This window comes from Notamacropus eugenii, chromosome X (assembly GCF_028372415.1).
Source record: "Notamacropus eugenii isolate mMacEug1 chromosome X, mMacEug1.pri_v2, whole genome shotgun sequence".
Taxonomy (NCBI): Eukaryota; Metazoa; Chordata; class Mammalia; order Diprotodontia; family Macropodidae; genus Notamacropus; species Notamacropus eugenii.
The window spans coordinates 26900477-26914256 of record NC_092879.1 but is presented as its reverse complement, the minus strand read 5'-3'; positions in this window follow the sequence as shown (position 1 = coordinate 26914256).

The window sequence follows — 13780 nt, the reverse complement described above, 5'->3', positions numbered from 1 at the left end:
TCTGGGTCTCTCTAGCCTCTTCTATGGACCTCTTCTTAGAGTATTATTTTTAAATAATTGAAGAAAATGCTAAATTTCAATCAGAGGTTAGTGAAAACAAAGATGTTTGTATACATCAAATATATAATAAACACAAGTGTATATATGAATATATACATGTATAAAACCACATATATATATAAAATATACATACATACATGCAAACACACATATGTGTATATCCAAGTTCACAGGACCCCTGAAATCCATCAATAAACCCCTGGCAAAAAAACTCTCATTCTATCTATTGTTTCCAGCATAAACTGATTAATTAGATCCTAAATCTAGAGTTCAAAGAGACATCCAAAGCTTTCCCATCCAACCCCATCATTTTACAGATTAGGTATTGAGAGAGAAGTGGAGTGACTTGCTCAAATCTCACAGCTACCAATGATTAGAGGCAGGATTTGAATGCAGACCCTTGGACTCCAGAATCACTATTCTCTTGTCATTCTTGTCACTATGCTGCCCTCTCTGAAAAGAAACCTCTACCTTGGAATGCCTAGCCCACATTTTACAGCTGAGGAAGTCAGAGCTGAGAGAGGGCCAGTGACTTAGGCCAGGTCACAGAGATAGTAAATATCAGAGGGCAGGGAATTTCACCCTCAGGTGCTCCAATTCTGGAGTCAATCTCCAAGTCTCAGAAATGGACTTAACACTGAGGAGCACCTCTCTAGATGGTTGGAGTAAAGTACAAACTTCATAAGGCAGCTTGTAAAATGAGGCAGCCTAGAAAATGAAACTGACCTAAGGGAGTGAGGGGCAAGATCTGCTGTCCTCTGCCTTGTCTGGACAAGAGCTGGAGAACTGGGTTTAGTCCTGAGGGGCCACATGTTAGTAAGAACATTGAGACACCACAGCCTATTGGGAGGAGGGAGGGAAACACTACCTAACAATCAGAGTCATCTAAAAGTAGCTACCTCAGGAGGTAGTGAGCTCCCCAATTACCAAATCCTTCATACTAGGGTTAGATGGTCATCTGTTGAGGATGTTGTTACTGGTTTTTTTTTAAATTTCATTTCATTTTATTCATTAGTTTTTTTGATCAGATTGGTGATTTTCTCGAAATAGGGAGTTTCCAATAAGAAATATCCTCTAGCACCTTCTTTGTCTGTGTAACCTAGATGTAGTCTTAAAGAATTGCTTGAAGGCACTTGCCTAGGGTCATGCAATGGAGATGTGTTAAGGGATTCTGTGATTCCAGCTGTCTAACCTCTGACAAGGCACTTAATCTGACTGAGCCTCAGTCTCCACATCTGTAAAATGGTCAAGATAATAATTCACCATCTATCTCCAAGGGCAGTTAAGGTATACAGTGACATAGGAATCAGGGTACTGAGTTTCTCCTCTCCAGCTCAGCCTCAGACTTGCTGAGGAATGTCAGACGAGTTGCCTTTCAACTCTGACCTGCCTATGGAGATAGCTCATCAAATACACATAAGATTTGTGTTTATGCCACCAAGCTGGGGCATCGATCTGTCTTAACAAGCTACCAGAGTGGGATGATCATGTCTTTCAAGTTATAAAGCTTCATCCCAGCAGCTTGTGGGGATCAGAACACAAGTATGAGATTGACCAGATGAATATATATTATTCAGACTTTGATTAAACAGGCCAAATTGACCTACCACAGAAGTCTACCTGAATTAATTGGGTTTCTCAATTGATCAGCTCCCCAATTACCTAATTCTACTTTGCACTCTGCCTCTGTTGTGACAGGCTCCAAAGCATTATGAAAATAGCTATTTTTTTTTCATTACCATCCCATAGACAAAATACTTCCACTATCAACAAATTGGAGACAGAGCCCTCCCTGAGTAGACAATATGCGAAGAAAGAATAGATTTCACAGAGTTTTGATCCCTGGCTTGTCTACCAGGGGCAAATCAATGCATGGTATCCATTTTCCTTTAGGTCAAATGGAAGAGTCACATCCCTTAGAAACCAGGTTCACATGGGTTGCCAGAAACAGCGCCAATCCCACGCACATCAGCAAGTGACAAAGAGTGCTCACAGGGACAGAGGGAGGCCTGAGATGACCCAGTGGAACAGGAAGTCCAGAAGCCTGGGTTCTATCTTTAGCTTTGCCACAAACTGGGACAAGTCATTTCCCATAGCTGGGCCTCAGTTTTCTAATTTGTAAAATAAGGAGATTGGGTTGCTTCCAGATTATTCTTTTATAAAATCTTTTCTAGGACCAATCTCCTATGTCCTAAGGTCTCTAACATTCGACATTCTATAATCTAACACACATTATAACTCTAAGAGTCTGTGAGTTTAGGAATACGAGGCAATGGAACTGTTTAGCCTAGCCCAGAAAAGGAAGAGGATCAGTCTTCCATATCAAAAAGCTTATCATGGGGAGAAGAGATAATAAAAAAAAATTCAAAGTTCACATATGGCCTCAGGCATTTATTAGCTATGTGACCTTGGACAAGACATTAGACTTCTGTCTGCCTCAGTTTCCTCATCTGTCAAATGGGGATAATAATAGCACCTGCCTCCTAGGGTTGTTCTGAGGATCAAATGATTTGGACAGTACTTTGCCAACCTTAAAGCACTGTAGAAGTACCACATAATAATAATAATGAAAACATAGCTCTAGAGCTGAAAGGACATTTAGAGACAATCTAGTTCAATCCTCTCCTTTTGCAAAGATGAAAACTGTGGTCCTGAGAAAGGAAGGGATTTGTCCAAAGTCACACAGGTAGAAAGTAGCAGAGTCAAAATTTGAACCCAGGTCTCCTGACTACAGAGGCAGGGTTCTTTACGCTATCTCTCTAACCTGGATTGCATTTGTTACATCTGTCCCCAGAGGAGAGAATTCAGAGAAATCAATCAACAAACATTTATTAAGTACCCACTATGTGCAAGACACAGTACACATTTATTAAGCACCTACATAGTGCTAAAAGCTAGGGAAACCAAAATGAAACAGTCCCTGACCTCCAAGGGTTTACATTCTCTGGGCGGGGGGTGGGGGCAGGAGAGAAAGGGTTTCAATATGTCCACAGATAAGTCAATATAGAATGTACGCCAAAGAAATGCACAGTGGTGGAAGGAGAAGCACTAACAACTCGGGCCTCTGGGCATTTGAACAGGGCCTTGAAGGAAGCTGCGGGTTCCATGAGATGGAGGAGGTAAGAATGAGCAGAGCTGGAAAAGTCTCAACACAACATAGATTTCAACCACCTGCTATATGCCAGAATCTTCTTGGGAATATTCCTGACAAGCCTCTGCTTGATTACCTCTAGTCATGGGGAGTTCACTCTCATTCTATCTTTGGACAGTTCAATTGGTAGAAATTTTATTTTTCTTTTGGGCTGAGATCTGTCTTCCTATAACATTCGTTCACCACCCCCTAGATCTGCCCTCTGAGAACAAAGTTAATGTCTTCCTCCTTCTCCCTAATCTTCAATGTCTCCCTGGCTCTTTATCTACCATCTATGTACATGGCCATGTCTCTCCTACCCTTAAAGACTTTCTCTGGATTCACTCGTTCCTCTTAGCAATCATCCTCCATTTCTCACCTCCATTTCTTGGCTAAATCACTTGACAAAGCTACATTCAATGCCTCTACTTTTACTCCTCTCACTTTTAAACCCTCTGCAATATGACCTCATCATTCACAAGAAGCCTTGTACTACACCCTCACATACACACCACTGCCACCAAGTACTAGTCTCTCCCCCATCGCCACCACATCCCCCATTTCTGCCTCCCCAGGTACCGTTTCTGGGAGACCATACCATATCCCATTTGCATCCTGGGCCATCTCCAGTCGTCCTGATGAATATCTGGTCACTGGACCCAGATGACTCGGGAGGAGAAAGTGAAGCTGGTGACCTTGCACAGCCCTCCCTCACTCAAATCAAAATCAACTACAAGTCATGTCATCATCTCCCTGATGTCATGGTCCTCTTCGAGAATGAAGAACAAACACAACTGCCTCTCCAAAGTTGCCAATGGCTTTTTCTCAGGCTTCATGCTCCTTGGCCCTTTTTCTAGAACCTTCATCCTGAGGAAGGCCCTAGGCCTGCTATCCATCATTTCCCTTCAGCTTCATTTCTGACTCTGGATTCTCACTCTGGCTGTTCCCTTGGTCCCTATGGCCTCTTCCACCCTGGAAGACCCCTTTTCCCATTGATGACTTCCTCTAAGAATTTCCATTTTGAGGAAGGGTCCTAGTCAGCCACCCTTCATTTCTCTCCAGAATCCAGTTCCAACTTCACCATCACGTCCCAGATCAGGTACCTCCTCCTCTCCCCCACCCTGCCAATATTCAGTTTCCTTTGATACCTTGTCTTTCTCCATTAGAAATTAAGCATCTTGGGGGCAGGGACTGGCTTGTTTTTTGCTTGTATCTGTATCCCCAGTACTTATCAATGCCTGGTACAGAATAAGTACTTAGTAAATGCTTATTGATCAATTCTAGGCCATTCTTGACCATGGTCAATGACTCTCCTCTCCTGTGTTCTCTCTTAGGTTTTCATGACCCTGCCCCCTCCTGGTTCTCCTTCCTGTTTGACAGCTCCTTCTCAGTCTCCTTTGCTGGGTCTTCCTTTAGGTCAGGCCCATTAACTGGAGGTGATCTCCAAGGCTCTATCCTGAGCCATCTTCTCTTCTCCCTTCATACGATCTTTCTTAATGATCTCATCAGCTCCCTTGGGTTTAATTACTGTCCCAATGCAGATGAAGCCCAGATCTACATATCTAGCTTTAACCTTTCTTCTAACCTCCAGTCTTTCCAGCTATCTTTTGAATATCTCAAACCGGATATCTCCTAGACATCACAAATGTTACATGTCAAAAATAGGGCTCAATATCCCCCCCAAACACTCCCCTCTCCCCAATTTCTGTATTATGTCCAAGGCACCACTGTTCCCTCAGTCACCAGGGATGGCTACGTCAATGTCATCCTCAATTCCTCACTCAAACTCACATCACATATCCAATCTGTTGCCAAGTCTTATCAGTTCTATCTTTACAACATCTATCACATACATCTCCCTCTCTCTCTACTCATAGGGCAGGGAATAAGCATTCATATAGTGCCTACTAAGTGCCAGGAATTTTACAAATATTTAATTTGATCCTCACCCCAGCCATGGGGAGGTAGGTGCTATCATGATTCCCATTTTATGGCTGAGGAAACTGAGTCAGACAAAAGTTAAGTGACTTACTTACCCAGGGTCACACAGCTAGTAAGTGACAGAGGTGAGATTTGAACTCAAATTTTCCTGACTCTAGGCTCGGGATTCTATCCACTGTATCAACTGCAATAGTTACCACCCTTTTAATAGTCCAGTCTCATCACTTCATACCTGGACTACTTTAACAACCTTTATTTTTTTAACTGGATTTCCTTCTCTCACATCTACAGTGGGCACTCACAGTCCTGATTCGACTTCTGTTTGGTATAGAAGCTGTTTGGTATAGACTGCTGTTTCTAGTCTGGGCTGGCTCATACCTCCTTTGGCAACTTTGCAGCACCCTGAACCCAAGGGCTCACTATCTTGGTGTCAGACTCAGTACAGACATCAAGCTGGCTTTAGCAACTCTGTCTATTCCTCACATATAACACTTTACTTCCTGCCTCCACGCCTTTGCATTGTCTGTGCCTTTGCTTAGGATGCTCTCTCTCCTCACCTCTGCCTCCTGGCCTTTCTGGTTTCCTTCAAGACTCAGCCCAAATCCCACTTTATGCAAGAAGTCATTTTCCCTGTCTTCTCTCCTCCCCATAGTCAGTGATTTCTGTTTAAGATTTACCTTGAACTTACACTGTATATGTAAACAGTTGCTTGCAAGTTGTCTTCCCCATTAGAACTCCTGGACAGCATGTTTTTGCCCTTCTTTGTATCCCTGGCACTTAGCACAGTGCCTGGCACACAGTAGGTAGGTGCTTAATGACAGAAATATAGTAGCAGAATCTGAGTTTTATGGGATTCCAGAGACCATCCCAGCCAATCTATACCCAACCCAAAATTCTTTCTCCAACACTCTCAGGAGGTGAGAGGCCAACTTTCCTCCAAGGTGGTGACCAGAACTGAATTCAATATGTCAAATGCACAGTCACTTTGGTAGAGTACCATGGGAATCTCAGCTCCCTCATTTCAGTCTCTGTTTCTCTTCATGTAGCTTAAGATCATGTTACCTTTTGGGTAGCTATGTTGAATACTCTTGCCATATACTAAATTCCCAGATCTTTTTCATAGGACCTCTTACCTACCTATTACTCTCTCATTTTTATCCAAACAGTTAACTTGGGGAGCCCAAGTGAGAAAGACTTTACTCTTATCTTGACCAAATTTCATCTTCTGGCAAGATGGAGCAAAGTTTTCTATAACTCTCAGACAAAGGAATTATGACTTAGATTTGAAAGTAACTAAGTCTGAACATACAAGACAGAAAGAAAGCAACATCACACAAGGTGAAAATTTCCTGAAATGATGTCACAGGAATTAAATACCTTGAGCTCTGACTCATTTTCCCCACTCTTCAAGTTGGAGATTCAGGGCCCATTCATGGATATGGTGTCCTGATCCCCATGAAAATGACTCAGTGCGAGGCACTAGACAATGCTTCTCCTCAGCCTTGTGAAGGAAAAAAGGAGAGCGAGAAGTTGGAGGATATAAGGGATGTGGAGGAAAAGATAAATAGCACAAGGCACAGAAAAGAGAAGTCATTCTCTCTCTCTTTCCTCCCTCCCCACCATAGTTAACAATTTTTGTTTAAGATTTCCTCCAACTTAAGAATGTGGGGAAAATGGGGACACTAATGCACTGTTAGTGAAGTTGTGAACTGATCCAACCATTCTGGAGAACAATTTGGAACTATGCCCAAAGGGCAACTAAATTGTACATACTCTTTGATCCAGAAAGACCACTACTAGGTCTGGATCCCAAAGAGATAACAAAACAAAACAAAGGGGAAAGGACCTAGTTATACAAAAATATTTATAGCAACTCTCTTTGGTGGCAAAGAATTGAAAACTAAAGGGACAAAGGAAAAAAATTAGAGCTATCCATAGTTATATAGAAAAAATGCTCTAAATCACTATTGATTAGAGATGCAGATCAAAACAACTCTGAGGTACCACATCACACCCATCAGATTGCTAACATGACAAAACAGGAAAATGATAAATGTTGGAGAAGATGTGGGAGAGTTGAAACACTAATTCATTGTTGGTGAAGCTGTGAGCTGATCCAGCCACTCTGGGGAGCAATTTGGAACTATGCTCAAAGGGCTACAAAAAATGGGCATAACCTTTGACCTAACAATATCGCTTTTCTAGGACTGTATCCCAAAGCGATCATAAAAATGGGAAAAGTCCACATGTACAAAAATATTTATAGCAGCTCTCCTTTTGGTGTCCAAAAACTGGAAATCAAGAGGATGCCCATCAATTGGGAAATGGCTGAACAGGCTGTGGTATATGAATGTAATGGAATACTATTGTGTTATAAGAAATGATGAACAGGAAGACTTCAGGGAGGCCTGGAAAGACTTATATGAACTAATGCTGAGTGAAAGCAGCAGAACCAGGAGAACTTTGTACGCAGCAACAACCACAGTTTTCTAGGACTGTTTCTGATAGACTTAGTCCTTCATAGCAATGCAAGGACCTAAAACACTCCCAAAAGACTCTTGAGACAAAATGCTATCCACATTCAGAGAAAGAACTATGGAATTGGAATGCAGAATGAAGCAGACTATTTTCTCTTGTGTTATGTTTTGGTTTGGTTTTCCTCTTGGTTTCCTCCACTGATTTTAATTCTTCTACGCAACATGATTAAAGTGAAAATGTGTTTAATAAGAATGTATGTGTAGAACTCATATAAGATTGCATGCTGTCCTGGTGAGGGAGGAGGGAGGGAGAGAAAATTTAAGACTTATGGAAGTTATTGTTGAAAACTGAAAATAAATCAATTTTTAAAAGTAAAATAAAAAAGGAAAAAAAAAGAAAATTGGGGATGTCCATCAGTCGGGGACTCACTGAACAAGTTGTGGTATATGATTGTGATGTAACACCAATGTGCTACAAGAAATGATGATCAAGATACTCTCAGAAAAACCTACAAAGACTTACATGACCTGATACAAAGTAAAGAACCAGGAGACAGAGGAACAGCAACACTGTATGACAATCAACTGAATAAATTAACTGTTCTGATCAATACAATGATCCAAGACAATTCCAAAGGACCCATGATGAAATGTACTATCCAGAAAGAACTGGTGCCATCTTAATGTGGATCAAAGCAGACTGTCTGTCATTTTTAAAAATTTTTCTTGGGTTTTCTTTTTGGTCTGTGTTTTCTTCTACCACATGATAAATATGGAAATATGTTTTGCAAGCTTGCACATGTATAACCTGTATCAAATTGCTTATTATCTCAGGGAGAGGGGAGGAGAGGGAAGGAGGGAGGGAGAAAACCTGGAACTCAAAATTTTAAAAATAAATGTCAAAAATTGTTTTTATATGCAATTTGAAAAAAAAACTTTAAAAATATGATTTCCAACTTTGTACACACCTTGACTGTGAATAGTATTTTGCAAGTTGCTTACCCCATTATAATACAAGCTCCTTGAGGGAATGTTTTTGCCTTTCTTTGTATCCCCAACACCTTCCCCATCTGAGAAATCCAATTGGGGGGCACTGTTCTATTTCCTTCTCCATACATGTTGACTTCCAGGTTTGGTTTTGTGGCTCTTTGACTGAATCCAAACTTGACAAAATAAATCCCTTAATAAAAGAATTTGGAAAGATGGTAGAGTAGAAGGACTGACCTGCTGTAGCTCTCCCCCCATAGCCCATAAAATACCTGTAAAAATAACTCTAAACAAATTCTAGAGCAGCAGAAGACACCAAATGACAGAGTGAAAGAGATTTCCAGCCCAAGACAGCCTGGAAGACTCACAGGAAAGGTCTACCACACCATCCTCAGAGCAGAGTGCAGCCCAGCCTTGGTTACACATAGCATGGCAGGGACAGGCCTACAGCAGGCTTCAGGGTACAGAATGATGGGCAGCAGCTGTGGTTCCCAGATTTCTCAACACAAAAATGCCAAATACAGTTTCAAAGGTAAGGGAGAAAGCTCTTTCACCTAGTTGAGAAGGGAGCAGGGTCTGGCCCAGTCTCAGGTCAGCAGCCGCCACTACCACAGCACCGTGAATTTTTGGAGCCTAAAGACTCTGGGGGAATCAAGCTGCTGATCTAGGCCTCAGTTCTGAGTGGTGGCCCTGGGGTGAGGAAGAGCACTGGTGTGATGGAGCTGATGGAGAATCTGAAGAGGGAATTCTACTCACAGATCCTGGGCAGAAAAATTTGTGGTTGCTTCCAGTCCAGAGCACAGGCCAGGAGAGGAGTAAACTCCTCTCCCTTGATTGTGCCACCCTGGAGGAACTGAGAACTTACAGGTCCCTAAAGTTGACAAAGGACTTGACCAAAGACTCAAAAGTGAAGTAACAGACTGAGAAAATACCCCCAAAAATGAAAAAAATAAGACTATAGAAGATTACTTTCTTGGTGAACAGGTATTTTCCTCCATCCTTTCCGATGAAGAAGAACAAAACATACCATCAGAGGAAGACATAAAAGCAAGGTTCCTGCATCCAAAATCTCCAAAAAAATATGCAATGGTATCAGGTCATGGAAGAGCTCAAATAGGATTTTGAAAATCAAGTAAGAGAGGTGGAGGAAAAATTGGGAAGAGAAATGAGAGCTATGCAAGAAAATTATGAAAAGTGAGTCAACAGCTTGCTAAAGGAGACCCAAAAAAATGCTGAAGAAATTAACACCTTTAAAAATAGACTAACCCTATTGGTAGAGTAGAAGGTCTACTCTACCAATGGCAAAAGAGGTCCAAAAAGCCAATGAGGAGAAGAATACTTTAAAAAGCAGAATTAGTCAAATGGAAAAGGAGGTTCAAAAGCTCGCTGAAGAAAATAGTTCTTTAAATATTAGAATGGAGCAGACAGAAGCTTTATGAGAAACCAAGAAATTACAAAACAAAACCAAAAGAATCAAAAAATGGAAGATAATGTAAAATATCTCATTGGAAAAACAACGGACCTGGCAAATAGATCTAGGAGAAATGGTTTAAAAATTATAGGACTACCTGAAAAGCAAGATCAAAAAAAGAGCCTAGACATCATCTTTCATGAAATTATCAAGGAAAACTGCCCTGATATTCTAGAACAAGAGAGCTAAATAAATATTGAAAGAATCCACTGATTACCTCCTGAAAGAGATTCAAAAAGAGAAACTCCTAGGAAAATTGTAGCCAAATTCCAGAGTTCCCAGGTCAAGGAGAAAATATTGGAAGCAGTAGAAAGAAATAATTCGAGTATTGTGGAAAGACAATCAGGATAACACAAGATTTAGCAGCATCTAAATTAAGAGATTGAAGCTGAGTATAATACTTCAGGGGACAAATGGTCATTCAGTGAAATAGAGGACTTTCAAACATTCTTGATGAAAAGACCAGAGCTGAATAGAAAATTTGACTTTCAAACGCAAGAATCAAGAGAATCATGAAAAATTTAATAGGAAAGAGAAATCATAAGGGACTTAATAAAGTTGAACTGTTTATCTCCCTACATGGAAAGATAATATTTGTAACTCTTGAAACTTTTCTCAATATTTGGGTAGTTGGAGGGATTATATACATATACATATATATGTGTATACATACACACACACATATATATGTATATATATATATATATATATATATATATATATATATATATATATATAGACAGAGGGCACAGGATGAGTTGAATAGGAAGGGATGATATCTAAAAAAATAAAATTAAGAGGTGAGAGAGGAATATATTGGGAGGAGAAAGGGAGAAATGGAATGAAGCAAATTGTCTCTCATAAAAGAGGCAAGAAAAAGCTTTTTCCATGAAGGGGAAAACGGGAGAGGTGAGAGGGAAAAGGTGAAGCTTATTCTCATCACATTTGGTTTAAGGAGGGAATAACATGCACATTCAATTTGGTATGAAAGTCTATCTCACACTGCAGGAAAGCAGGGGAGAAAGGGATAAGTGGGGGGTATGATAGAAGTTAGGGCAAATTGGAGGAGGGAGTTATTAGAAGTAAACACTTTTGGGGAGGGACAAGCTCAAAAGAGAGAACAGAATAAATTGGGGGCAGGATAGGATGGAGGGAAATATAATTATTCTTTCACAACATGACTATTATGGAAGTCTTTTGCATAACTACACATGTATAGACTATATTGAATTGTTTGTCTTCTCAGTGGGCATGGTTGGGGAGGGAGGAAGGGAAAGAAGTTGGAACTCAAAGTTTTAGGAACAAATGTTGGGAATTGTTTTTGCATGCAACTGGGAAATAAGAAATATAGGTAATGGGGAATTGAAATCTATCTTGCCCTACAAAGAAAAGAGAGAAGATGGAGATAAGGGAAGGGAGGGGTGTGATAGAAGGGAGGGCAGATTGGGGGAAGGGGTAATCAGAATGCACAGTGTCTTAGGGTGGGGGAGGGGAAATAATGAAAAAAACTTTTAATAAAATGAAAACTAAAATGGGAGATCTAAGTGGCAGCTAGGTAGTACCGTAGGTAGAGTACTGGCCTTGGAGTCAAGAAGATCTGAATTGAAATGAGACACTTACTTGCTGTATGAACCTGGAAAAGTCACTTAACCCTGATTGCCTCCATTAAAAAATTGGAGGTCTAAAACAAAAAAGAATTTGGTCTGTAAAACTTGGACTTGGTCAAAAGGCCACATTTGAGGACCTAGAAGACCATATGTGGCCTCAAGTCTGTAAATTCTCCACCCCTGCCATAGAGGAACTGGAACCCCTGGACCTTGAATCCTTGATGGATCCTTTGGTTTGTTTTGCCTTGAACACAGGTGAACTTTATGGGTATGTTCTAGCCTTGGTGACAACCCCATGAGTTTGAGAAATTGGGAATTTCACCCAGAAGAGGTGATCTCTGAGAATACATCTCAGGGGAGATGTGCACCATCAGGGGGTGGACTTTAGTTATGGCCTAGCATGCCATGTTTGGACCTTGAGTGAGTTTCTCAGACAGTGCAGAGCCAGGAGAAAGATGAAATATCTTTCCAGCACCCTCACAAAGTGTTTTAAGTTCTGATGTTTTAAGTACATATCCCTAGGAGAACATAATAGGGCCAGTGGATTAGGATGCATTATTGCATCATGCATTAGGTGTTCATAGAATGCTTCTAATATCAGTCAATGAAGGCTTTTCTGGTTTTGCAAATTTTCTTCTGTGATGTAAGAATTAAATAAATGTCCTAGGCCTAACCTATTTGGTGCACTGAGTAGGTTTGTAGAGAGAACCCTCTTAATCTTTTTCAGGTGGATTCTAAATAGGAATCAAAGCTAGGCATAAGGAGATTTTTGTTTTGTTTTGTTTTTTTACCGAGTGGGGTATAATGAGGCAGAGTACCAGGAGCACTTAGCACAATGCATGGCACACAGTAGCCTCTGTATAAATGTTGATTTCCTTCCCCTTCTCCTGCAGGAAGCTGATCCCTCAAGCTAGAGCCAGGTCTTCAGAAAGCCAGAGCTGAGGCCCCTTAGCTGGAGAGGGCACCATAGCAACCCAGGCTATGGACTTTATACGTATTTCTCAGAACCACATGATCCCTTTATAAAAATAGACTGTGCTAGGGCACAGAGAAATTATAAACAAATGTAAAATGTAAAAAATCTGAAATACCAAAGACATACTTCACCGACTGTATAGGGATGGGGAAGAGGGACTGAATCTGTAATTTTCTAACAAGTTCACAGAGCATAAAAAGAAAAATTATAATTAATAGAAATGATACAAGCAAAGAGATAGTCCTAGACCTAAATGTACAATGATGTTCCCTGTGACCCAGGGATCTCAAACAAAGGCTTGGTTCTGAATTCACACAAAGCAGATTGAATTCTGAAGAACCCGGACACCCAAATTAATCAGGTACTACTTCTCTCTCCCTTTTCTCCCCCTTCCTCATCTCTCTTTCTCTCCTCCTTCTCTCCTTCCTCCTCCATCTATTTTTCTCTGTTTTTCTTCTGTCCCTGTCTCTCTGTCTCTGCCTCTCAGTTTCTCTGTTTCTGCCTTTGTCTTTATTTGTCTCTCTGTCTGTCTCTGTCTCTCTTTCTTTGTCTCTGTGTGTCTCTCTCTGGGTCTCTGTCTCTGTCTCTGTTTTTGCTTCTCTCTCTCTCTCTCTCTCTCTCTCTCTCTCTCTCTCTCTCTCTCTCTCTCTCTCTCTCTCATTTTGTCTGTTTCTGTCTGTTTTCATCTGTTCCTCTGAATTAAGCTCTCACCAAAATGCAGGCAACAAGGTCCCTTCTAGAAAAGTGGTAAATGTAGATTCTGGGTGCCAGGTAAAGGACAGCTATTTATTTATTTCCTCCACCACAGAATTCGCACATGAGCCAATATAGAAAGCATAAAGTCTCTCGAATGGCCAGTTACAATAATCTTACTCCCATCCTCTGAGAAAGTAAAGACAAATTGGAGGGGGGGACTGCTAAACAAATATTTCCCATTCACCTCAGACCTGTCCCATCTGAGGTCCTACAACCTACTTTCTCTAGTAATTCAGCCACAAGATGATCCTGGCAGTGGTGATCTCCTCTGATGAACTTGCTACAAAAATCTCCCTTCTCTGGTCTACTAATGTCTGCATCATGAACTTAGAAGCTTTCAACACAGACTGGTACTGCCCAAACTGGACATACCCA